Here is an 11,572-nt window from a genome sequence, read left to right as displayed (position 1 = left end):
AATCTTTCCCAAATCTATAGAAATAGTTGGACTATTTTTTGACACACAAGTTCATTTTTCTTCATAAATAGAGGATAAAAATTAATAAAAGCATAACAATATTTAATTATTATTATTTTGTAATTTTTGAGTTGAAATTTGTGATATTACGAAGTTAAACCAACAAAGAAGATAATATTGTGCAAGTCTCGACAGGATCCATTCAAACTTATGTTTATTTCCACAGAAAATTAAGTTGATCATAGTTCCAATAAAGCTCAACTAACTATTGGTCAAAATATATATTTTCAATCTTATAATTTTTTTTAAAAATATTAACATATAAAATATAATTTTTAATATTTTGATATCTACAATTTATTTTTCTTACAGGAATGGCTTTGTAAGTTTTTTATTAAAATTAAGAAAATGTATCACGTTTAGTTAATTATTATTGTTTTTCATAGTATAAAACTTACAAGAAATGATAATCATGAACCAATATGTCAAATAATGAAAAAATTTAGGAGCACACTTTCAAATTTTTACTTTAGATGATCTCCCTTCATCAAAATGGCATGAAAGATTCCAAGAGTTTCAGGTTTGGCTCAGCCTGGAATCACAAATACCAGAAGCACAAACAGAAACGGTTCTCCCAACTTTGTCTCCCGGTTTACAGGTACCCTACAAGATTGGTGGACAAGTCTGGGCGATTTTAGACAAATGACGCCCTAACCTATCTATATATAGAATTCTGCGAACAAGGCGCCTGTTACACCCAGATTTCGAGACCAGAGATTATGATCTTGAAAAAATGGAATCATCAAGTATAAGCTTGAAATATATGAAACACATTGCATGGTCCAGTTGTAAAACCTTCGAAGTAAAATGGCAATCTCGAAAACGTAACCTCGGGATTCTTTCTAGACTCGAAATTGCATGACATCGAGATACATTCGTTATCGAGTGCCTTCGGATTGAGCAGCCTGAGCTTAAGAAGTGCAAGCTCGAGTGTGATAGCCTCGATAGTATTTATCTGCTCCGAGCAGGTCTAGGAGTAAGATGGCAAGTTCGTAACAAGTTCGTAAGTCTTGACAGTCATGATGCTGATCACTGACCTCGAAGATTCAATGAGTCACCTAAGATAGCCCGTTGTGTATGTGTGAACATATTTATTGTTGTAAAATCCCAACATTAAGGGGATATTATTTAGTTTGTTATTCATTCCCGGATCTTCAGGGGACGTTTCCTTGTATATAGAAGATATAGCATTTAATGTCATTATTTTAAATTGATATACAGAATATCTTCCCGAAATATGTGGGAACGGACTCTGTAACCTTCCCTATAAATAGAGAAGGAATGACCATTTGTAAGAGATCGATAATCTGAGATCTTGAGAGAAAGCTCTGGGTAATTCATCCTTGAAGAATTTCCAGAAAACTCTAAGTCTTAATAACACAGACTCGTGGACTAGGCAGATTTAATTGCTGAACCACGTAAAAGCTTCTTGTTCCTCTTTACTATTCATTCGCACCGTAGTTTATATTGTTTAATTGCTCTACGATTTAAGTTGACGAAAAACGGCGTCAACAATTTGGTGCTTTCATTGAGAGCATTAAGCAGTACGAATCTAAGTCTAGTCAATCGAAGAAGCCTCCCTGAACCAACTATGGCCGCGAATGATCCTAATATTCCTGAAGAAGAAGTTAGCTATCCGCAGCGCCCTGGGAAACAGCCGATGATGAATCCAAACCCGGATGAGAGGAGTGGATCCTCTGACTCTCGAGGACAATCTACCCCTAGGGATGACGAGGACATGTACTATAATCCTGAGCGATATGTCCCTATTGTGGAACTTGAAAATCGTCAATTGCGAAAGCAGTTGGCGGAGGCCATGAAACGTAACGAGGAGCTGACCAGATTGGCTGCTGAGGCGCAGGCGGCTCAGCCCCCACCTCTGCCTGAGGCCCAAGCTCCACCTCCACAAGATGTTCATGTTCATCCCCGCAGGCCCCGTGGGCGACCTCACAAAAACGCTGCCACACGAAGAACGGAGCAACCTCCACTGCCGGCAGAGCAGCCTGCTCCCTCGAGACCCCGGAGAAACACCCGGGCCAGAGCTCCTGTCAACTCAACTGTTGAGTTGCTAGCCGAAACTGGGAATAACTGAGCCCCCGCAATGGCTCAAACCCAGAATCCTGGTAATGCACAAAACGTTCACGAACCAGCACAGGCGAATTTGGGACCTTCCAGGCCCCGAAATGGGTGGCAGCCACCATCACCCATACGGCACCCACCGTCACCGATAAGATATCCCTCACCGCCTCTAAGAAACACAGAACCGACTCAGGGTGATAGGGAAATGCAGGCTGGACGGAAACAGGGGAATGGAGAAACTGCTAGAGAACGTAGAGGCGCCCAGCCTACAAGAAGCCAAATGTCTCGGTCTCACACTATAGAGACAAGACAACCTGAAAGGAACCCATCTCGAAACAACTATGCGGCGAGCCTTGCCAGCGAAGGCTCAGAAGGCACAAGATCAGTCAATATGTATGACCGAGGATGTTGAAATACTGAGAATCAAAGGGACCACCCTGACTTACAGGAGCACCTGAATCAGAATCGGTGTAATGGTAACCACTCAAACCCAGACCTGAGGGATCGCCTAAATGAACGCAAGGATCCCATGCGAAGGCGCGAACCTGGAATTGTGATCAATGATAACCAATTTCAGGTTAGACCCCCCGTGGATCCAGTCCAGGAGAGGATTGATCAACTGGAAAAAGCATTTAGGCTCTTACAGAATGAACGAGGTTGGGATTGGGACGAAGAGTCTGACGAGGAACTCGAACCCTTTGCCCCCCATATTTCCAGCACTCCGTTTCCTCAAGGGTTTCGGATTCCTCATGTCCCACCATTTGAGGGGAAGTCTGACTCGTACAGTCACTTAAGTACGTTTAACACTATTATGAGAGTAAGTAATGTGGGCTACGAGCTCAGATGCATGTTGTTTTCAGCTTCGCTTACAGGACCAGCAAAAAACTGGTTCAAAAAATATAAGAGGCATCCAATTACTTCTTGGGATTAGTTGTCTAGAGATTTCAAGAAGCAATTTAGAGCCATGACCGGAATAAGGCCCAAGACGTCTGCCTTGACCAATGTTCGGCAACAACCAAATGAAACACTGAAAAGTTACCATACAAGGTTCAATCTGGAAGTCGCTGATGGACCCAAAACGGGTATGTTTTAAATATTTATACTCGCAAGCGCACGAATCGTATTTATAGAATAGTGTTCGTGTAAGCACGAGGTCGAACCCAAAGGAGTTGACTTAAATCAAAAGAGAAAACTATTTTTACCAAAGTGAAATAAATTTCTAACCTAGTTCCAAAGATTGATGTGTTTTGTTTTAAAATAAAGAAAGAAAATACTAAAAAAAATTAAAATAAATAAACTAAAAAGATTTGTTTTTAATAGTTATTTATAAAATTATTAAGATTTTAGAACCCACAAAATATAAATAATAATATTTATTAATATGTTGACTTCCCAATTTTTAGTGATAATTGAAATTAATCTAATTACCTTTTCCAAAACATTATTCTTCCTTTAAGCTCTCTTTAATTCAAAAAATATAGATTTTCCTTCACTTCAATAGTATAACTTTAAAGCATTAGTTGTGAATCAATTTAATGAAACTACAAAAAAATCAAATAATGTTATTTCTAAAGCAAAATATAGTATTTTTGTTCTAAGCATTGGATGTGAACAATTTAATGACACATCTTAATCAAAGAATACTATGTTTTTGCACAATTAAGAACCAAGTAAAATATGTTCTAACAATCTAAAATACATGATATTATAGATGAAAGAAATATTTAGAAGAAGAAAAATCATAAACTTTATTGCTCATTTTGGGAGGTCAACATAAAATAAACACTATATAGTTATATCTTGGTTCATCCTCCACCTTAATAATTTTAAGTGGATTAGAAACCCATAACTATCAAAAACAAAAATAAAAATTACAACATAAATAGGAAAATTTGGAGGAGGAACCTCCAAATTATTCCTCTAAAAATACATAAAAACTAATCTAAGAAAAGAAAAAGATGGAGAGAATAGAGAGATGGAAGAAGTGGTGTAAGAGAAGGTGTGCTTGAAATGGTGAAATGAGACTCCTATTTATAGATAAATTCTTTGGTAAAGGATAACACTCCTATTAGTCTAAAAAAAAGCACATGGATTCATGCTCAAAATTGTCATCTTTTCCTATAGTTACAAATCCAATGGTGGAGAAAGAAGCACATGGATTGATGACATGGCATTGTCAAGAATTGGATTGGGCCTTTCATTTTGGGCTTGCTTTCTTCATTTCTTTATACCAACATTTTATCAACATTTCATTTGCCCCAACAAATACACCTACATAAAGAAATTAAACACACATAAATTAGTAACAACATAATTAAACAAAATAAATACAAAAAATAAATAAAAATACATAAAATCAAAATAAAACTAATAAATTCAAAATTACTTAAAAATTTGATAAATTAATTTAAAACTCAAGAACTAAGCAACAATTGACTTATAAAATGTGGTAAAATAACTCTATTTTGTAGAGTTATCACACCCCCAAACTTAATGTTTTGCTAGTCCTCAAGCAAAAGAGAAATTAAAAACACACTTTTTTTTTTTTTTAATTGGAGATATCAAATGTTTTCCTCAAAAATTGCATAATGAAAGTAGCTCAAAGAAAATTATGAAGAGACATTAAGCTCATGTAATTAATCCAATAGTCAATCTTGCTTTCAACAACTAATTTTCAATATGGAAACACAAAACTATTTACCAAGTAATCATGTGGAATTTTGGAAAAATTTATGCAAAGATAAAATAATTAAATCTCAAGGAATGATGAATTATTTTTTTTTTGTACCAAAGTCCCATAGGTTCGTTTTTCTTATCTCTCTCCACTAATGTAGAACAACACAAAATCAAGGATCAATAGGACTTTATAGGCTTGTAATGTGCGGGTAAAGAAAAAGGTGAGAAAAATGATATTGAATTTAAGCTTAGATCACTTATTCCTAACACATGAGTATTTCCGAACTTTTCACTAGACATCACAATATTTCAAGTATACGCCATAACATTTCCATAGTAATTCTTTCCATCCATTTGGAATCTTTAATTTTTTTTTTTAGCTTGCCACAATATATATATATATATTTTTTTAAGATGTGGCTTTCCGAATTTCTTTCCTATTTTCACTTTGGTAACAAATCAAGATGCATAGCTCTATGATATTTTCTCATGTGTAAAGAATGAAATTTATGAAGAAGTTTTAGATTTCACATATGGGTAAAACAATAACAAGGCTCGTGTTTGGCTCAAATGGGGTAAACTAGGGAATAATGTGCGTAACGGTGATTAAGTCAAAAGGCTCAAACGTTCCAAAGATAGCCTAAATCATTTCCCTAATGATGTGCTTTTCTAGGATTTCGCCTCAAGAGATAATTAATCGAATTCTAGGACTTGTGAGATTTACAAAATTTTATGCTTATATAAATTAATCTAAATTACACAAAAATTCTTAGAAAGATAGAAAGTGTTCTTTTATGAAAAATCTATATTTAAGCAAGACTAACCCAAAGATTAAAAATAGAGCTTAAGAAATATTCACATTTTTCTAAGAACTAAATTCAAATTCAATTTATCATCTAAAAATGAAAAATCACCAATTTTTTTTTTTTGAACATTTTATATAAAAAAAAAACACACAACACTACCCCCAAACTTAAACAAAACATTGTCCTCAATGAGCAATAAATTTGAAAAAGTTAAGAAAACTCCCTTGAATGTATGCTTTCATGATTTGGCTCCTTCGTTTTTGGGCTAAAAGTTTCCTTCAAACTTATTTGAACTTGAAAAACATGAAACAAACACACAACAAACGTGAAATACAAAATGGAACTTGAAACTTATGGGTTGCCTCCCACAAAGCGCTTTAGTTTATAGTCTTTAGCCCGACTATTTTTTTTTTTTTATCCTACACCCAATCGATGGTGTAGAATTTCATTTGTAGGGTGAACTATAATGTTGATGCAAATGCCATAAATGAGAATTGAAAGCATCACACCTACAAAATAATTAGAGACATGCAATTTTGGTCGCATTTCAATGAAGTAAGAAAATTGCACATCTTTTTTATTCTCCTTTGGACTTTGAGTGAATATGTAAATTGGTTCAACTATTGGCTCATGAAATACAACAATATCTTTTTCTTTTTCATCATGAGCCACAACAATCATTTCATCCAACTTCTTAGTTTCAAGAATTGGTTGGATGCTTATCAACGGTTCTCCTACAACTTCATTCATTTTTTCACTCTCATTTTGACTTAATGGGTCGTGAATGGGTTGACTAGGAAGAACTTGTTTTTCTGACTCGATCATAATAGTTGCAAGTTGACTCATTTGTGTCTCAATTTTCAAAAGGGATTGAGATTGATGATGCAAAATTTGTTGGGTCAACTGCATGAACTGTTGTAGGGTATCCTCTAGAGATTGATTAATTTTTGGTTGAGGAGGATATGACAGATCGGGTTGGGCATAACCCAGATTAGGCGTGTTGAATTGATGCACATGGTTCATTGGAGACATGTTTTGACTCCATGTAGAATTTGGATTATAGGTGGGATCAAATGGGATTTCTGAGGAATTCTCATAAGCATGCACATCATTGGTTTCATTATAATCAAAGTGCGATGATGCATAATAGTTGTACTCAGGCTTCCAACTAAAATCAATGGGATTTTCCAAGGGATGACTACAATTCTCATGGTGATGAGAGTGAAATGCACTATTTATCTCCCTATGGTCATCTTGAGTTTGCCTAGCTTGTAAGACATCTAGTGTTCTAGACAAATTTTCTATTTGAGCGTTGATGTCTTCTCTTTCCCTAGGATGACATGCATTGTTAAAATTCCTAGTACTATTCCAAGGGCATCCATTTTGGCTCATGTAACCTATGCTACCAATAGGAAACATGGCAATAACTCAATGACAATTTTTTTGTGAAAATCTCAAGAAACCTTTTCTGATATGGAAGGTCAATTGAAATTGCAACCATAGAGCATAATTAGAATTTCAAGAGATTTAAATTTTTTTTTTTTTTTTTTTGCAAATTAAAATTACAAGAAATAAACATAATTAAATAACAAAACAAAATTAGCAAACATAAATGAAAAATAAAATTAAATGACAAAGACAAGAAACATTTTCTGATGTGGAAGATCAGTCGAAACCGCAACCACAGAGCATACTTAGATTTTTTTTTTTTTTTTTGACAATAAAAAATAAAATAACTAGTAGAAGAATTTTACTCACCTTGACACAAATTGTTTCTCTTCTTTGCAACTCCCCGGCAACGGCGCCAAAAACTTGATGGACCCAAAACGGGTATGTTTTAAATATTTATACTCGCAAGCGCACGAATCGTATTTATAGAATAGTGTTCGTGTAAGCACGAGGTCGAACCCAAAGGAGTTGACTTAAATCAAAAGAGAAAACTATTTTTACCAAAGTGAAATAAATTTCTAACCTAGTTCCAAAGATTGATGTGTTTTGTTTTAAAATAAAGAAAGAAAATACTAAAAAAAATTAAAATAAATAAACTAAAAAGATTTGTTTTTAATAGTTATTTATAAAATTATTAAGATTTTAGAACCCACAAAATATAAATAATAATATTTATTAATATGTTGACTTCCCAATTTTTAGTGATAATTGAAATTAATCTAATTACCTTTTCCAAAACATTATTCTTCCTTTAAGCTCTCTTTAATTCAAAAAATATAGATTTTCCTTCACTTCAATAGTATAACTTTAAAGCATTAGTTGTGAATCAATTTAATGAAACTACAAAAAAATCAAATAATGTTATTTCTAAAGCAAAATATAGTATTTTTGTTCTAAGCATTGGATGTGAACAATTTAATGACACATCTTAATCAAAGAATACTATGTTTTTGCACAATTAAGAACCAAGTAAAATATGTTCTAACAATCTAAAATACATGATATTATAGATGAAAGAAATATTTAGAAGAAGAAAAATCATAAACTTTATTGCTCATTTTGGGAGGTCAACATAAAATAAACACTATATAGTTATATCTTGGTTCATCCTCCACCTTAATAATTTTAAGTGGATTAGAAACCCATAACTATCAAAAACAAAAATAAAAATTACAACATAAATAGGAAAATTTGGAGGAGGAACCTCCAAATTATTCCTCTAAAAATACATAAAAACTAATCTAAGAAAAGAAAAAGATGGAGAGAATAGAGAGATGGAAGAAGTGGTGTAAGAGAAGGTGTGCTTGAAATGGTGAAATGAGACTCCTATTTATAGATAAATTCTTTGGTAAAGGATAACACTCCTATTAGTCTAAAAAAAAGCACATGGATTCATGCTCAAAATTGTCATCTTTTCCTATAGTTACAAATCCAATGGTGGAGAAAGAAGCACATGGATTGATGACATGGCATTGTCAAGAATTGGATTGGGCCTTTCATTTTGGGCTTGCTTTCTTCATTTCTTTATACCAACATTTTATCAACATTTCATTTGCCCCAACAAATACACCTACATAAAGAAATTAAACACACATAAATTAGTAACAACATAATTAAACAAAATAAATACAAAAAATAAATAAAAATACATAAAATCAAAATAAAACTAATAAATTCAAAATTACTTAAAAATTTGATAAATTAATTTAAAACTCAAGAACTAAGCAACAATTGACTTATAAAATGTGGTAAAATAACTCTATTTTGTAGAGTTATCAGTCGCCCGAGCCCGTGATGTAGACGACAGTGGCCATTTAATGGCTGTCCGAGCCGGGGTAATGTCGGGAAGTCCCCTCTGGGAAGATATGCAAAGGAAACCTGTGAGGTCCATAACCGAATTTAATCGACGAGCTCAAAGGTTTGTCAATGTAAAGGAGGCAATGTCAAAACCCTGCCTCGACCACGGCGAACCCATCAGCCTCGAAACCCCCTGTAGAAAACCCTTCCAAAAGAAAGAAGAATGAAGGAAGTAACCCCGAGGTGGAAGGGGGAAAGAAAAAGAAAGGAGAAAGGTATTTCTCCGTGTACAAGGTGTACACCGAGCTCAACGAGTCTCGGGAGAATATTTATCTGGCTAATGAAAACCAGGTCCCTTTCAGACATCCAGACCCCATGAGAAACCAGAAATCCAAAAGAGACTCCAGCAAATATTGCTGATTTCATAGAGATACCGGACACACAACCGATGAATGCAGGTAGCTGAAGGATGAGATCGAAGGTCTGATCTCGAGAGGATACTTCAGGCAGTATGTAAGGAACCAGAATAATAACCAGGCTTCTACCAGCCAGAAGACAGCTGCACCACCGCCTGCCCAAAACAGTAACTCCCGAGCAAGGGAAGACAAGAGACCCCCTCTGATTGATGGAGAAGACGTCGTAACCATCTCGGGCGGGCCTCATCTCGCAGGAACGGGCAGGAATGCCCAAAAGCGATACGTAAATGAGCTAAAAACTGGCGGCGGGTCCCCTTATGAACCCGAACCTAGAGCTCCGAAATACCAAAAGGTTGAATCTCAACCTATAACCTTTACGGAGGACGATGCGTCCCATGTCCAATTTCCTCACAACGACCCACTGGTCATCACCCTTCAGCTCGCGAACAAGAGGGTTCACCAAGTCCTGATTGATAACAAGAGCTCGATGAACATCATCTATAAAGCCACCTTAGAAAAGATGGGACTCGTGCTTTGTGACCTAAAGGCCTGTGGAACGATGTTGTACGAATTTTCAGGAGAGGGGATTGCCTGTATGGGGTCCATCAAGCTCCCTATGACCTTGGGAGACTTCCCAATCTCAACAACCAAGATGATGGAATTCGTACTAGTGGATCTACCATTAGCGTACAACGTGTTGCTTGGGAGACCCGCCCTAGTAGGGCTGGGGGCAGTTTCGTCTGTGAGGCATTTTGCCATCAAATTCCCGACGTCTAGTGGCATCAGGACACTGAAGGGAGACCAGCTAGCAGGGAGGGAATGTTATAGAATTCCCATTAGAGGAAAGAAGCAGACGAGTGCACAAACGCTTGTCATAATTCAGAATAAGGATGGGACAGTCTTCGAAGTAGACGAATAAATTGATCTAAGAATAGATGAAAGAGTTGACCTCGAACCATTGGAAGAACTCAAACAGGTGAGACTTGAGGAAGCAACCCCCCCCCCCCCCCCCCCCCGAAGATAGTAAAGGTAGGGAAAAACCTTCCCGAAGAGATGAAATAGCAATTAATTTTCTTTTTGAAAAAGAATTAGGATGTTTTTGCATGGTCGCATTCGGACATGGTAGGGATAAGTGTGAAAATGTAGTGAGCCACGCTTTGAATATTGACAAAAGCTTCCCCCCGAAGCACCAAAAGTGAATACTATTGGATGACGACAAGAAGAAAGCCCTAAAAGAGGAATTCGATAGGTTGAAAGAAAATCGATTCATCCGGGATGCTTTCTACCCCAATTGGGTAGCCAACCCGATGCTAGTTCCGAAGCCTAACGGGACATGGAAGACTTGTATCGATTACTCAGACCTTAATAAGGCCTGTCCTAAGGATTACTTCCCCTTACCTCGGATCGACCAGCTCGTAGATGCCACGGCGGGACATGGGCTTATGTCATTCATGGACGCCAATTCTAGATATAACTAGATTGCCATGCATGCCCCTGACCAAGAGCATACGAGTTTCATGACGGACAAAGGGTTGTATTGCTACAATGTCATATCGTTCGGACTCAAGAATGCTGGAGCCACTTACCAGCAACTCGTAAACATGATGTTCTCTGAACAAATAGGTAATAACATGGAAGTTTATGTTGACGATATGTTAGTTAAATCTCAACATAACAATAACCATGTGGACGACCTCGAAGAATGCTTCGCCGTGTTACGGAGGTATAACATGAAGCTCAACCCTCAGAAGTGCTCTTTCGGAGTATCTTCAGGAAAATTCCTAGGCTTCATTGTAAATGCCCGGGGAATAGAAGCAAATCCGGACAAGATCCGGGCTCTGATTGATATGCCCTCACCTCGAAAGCATAAGGATGTCCAAAGTTTGACTAGAAGGATGGCGGCACTGAGTAGGTTTATCTTGAAATCTACAGACCGTTGTCTTCCATTTTTCAACCTTCTGAGAGGGGGGAAGAAGTTCGAGTGGACAGAAGAATGCGAGTTAGCTTTTCAAGAGCTCAAGAAGTACCTCGCGGAACCCCCTATCTTGTCGAAACCCATCACGGGAGAAATTTTGTACCTGTACCTTGCTACGACCGAGCAAGCCATTAGCGCTATACTCGTCCGAGAAGAATAGAAAGTGCAAAGGCCTGTGTACTATGTCAGCAAAAGGTTGCTGGGGGAAAAATCGAGATACCCCTTGATGGAGAAGTTGGCTCGCAGCCTAATCCATTCATCTTGAAAGCTTCGACCTTACTTCCAGGCACACCCCATCTATGTATTGACCGATC

General features: G+C 36.6%; 1 long non-coding RNA gene across 1 annotated transcript; it reads right to left on the bottom strand.

Annotated features, from left to right (window-relative positions):
- Nucleotides 1–3,348: 3,348 nt before the first annotated feature.
- On the bottom strand, nt 3,349–8,842 carry LOC133804204 (uncharacterized). Its single transcript, XR_009878356.1, has 2 exons — nt 7,380–8,842; nt 3,349–4,410 (listed from the first exon to the last, which is right to left on the bottom strand). It is a non-coding gene; the product is annotated as an uncharacterized LOC133804204 (long non-coding RNA).
- Between the last annotated feature and the right edge of the window lie 2,730 nt (nt 8,843–11,572).

Source organism: Humulus lupulus, chromosome X, assembly GCF_963169125.1.
Source record: "Humulus lupulus chromosome X, drHumLupu1.1, whole genome shotgun sequence".
In the NCBI taxonomy this organism is placed as follows: Eukaryota; Viridiplantae; Streptophyta; class Magnoliopsida; order Rosales; family Cannabaceae; genus Humulus; species Humulus lupulus.
Note: the sequence above shows the minus strand (reverse complement) of the source record. Positions and strands in the feature narration are given on the sequence as shown.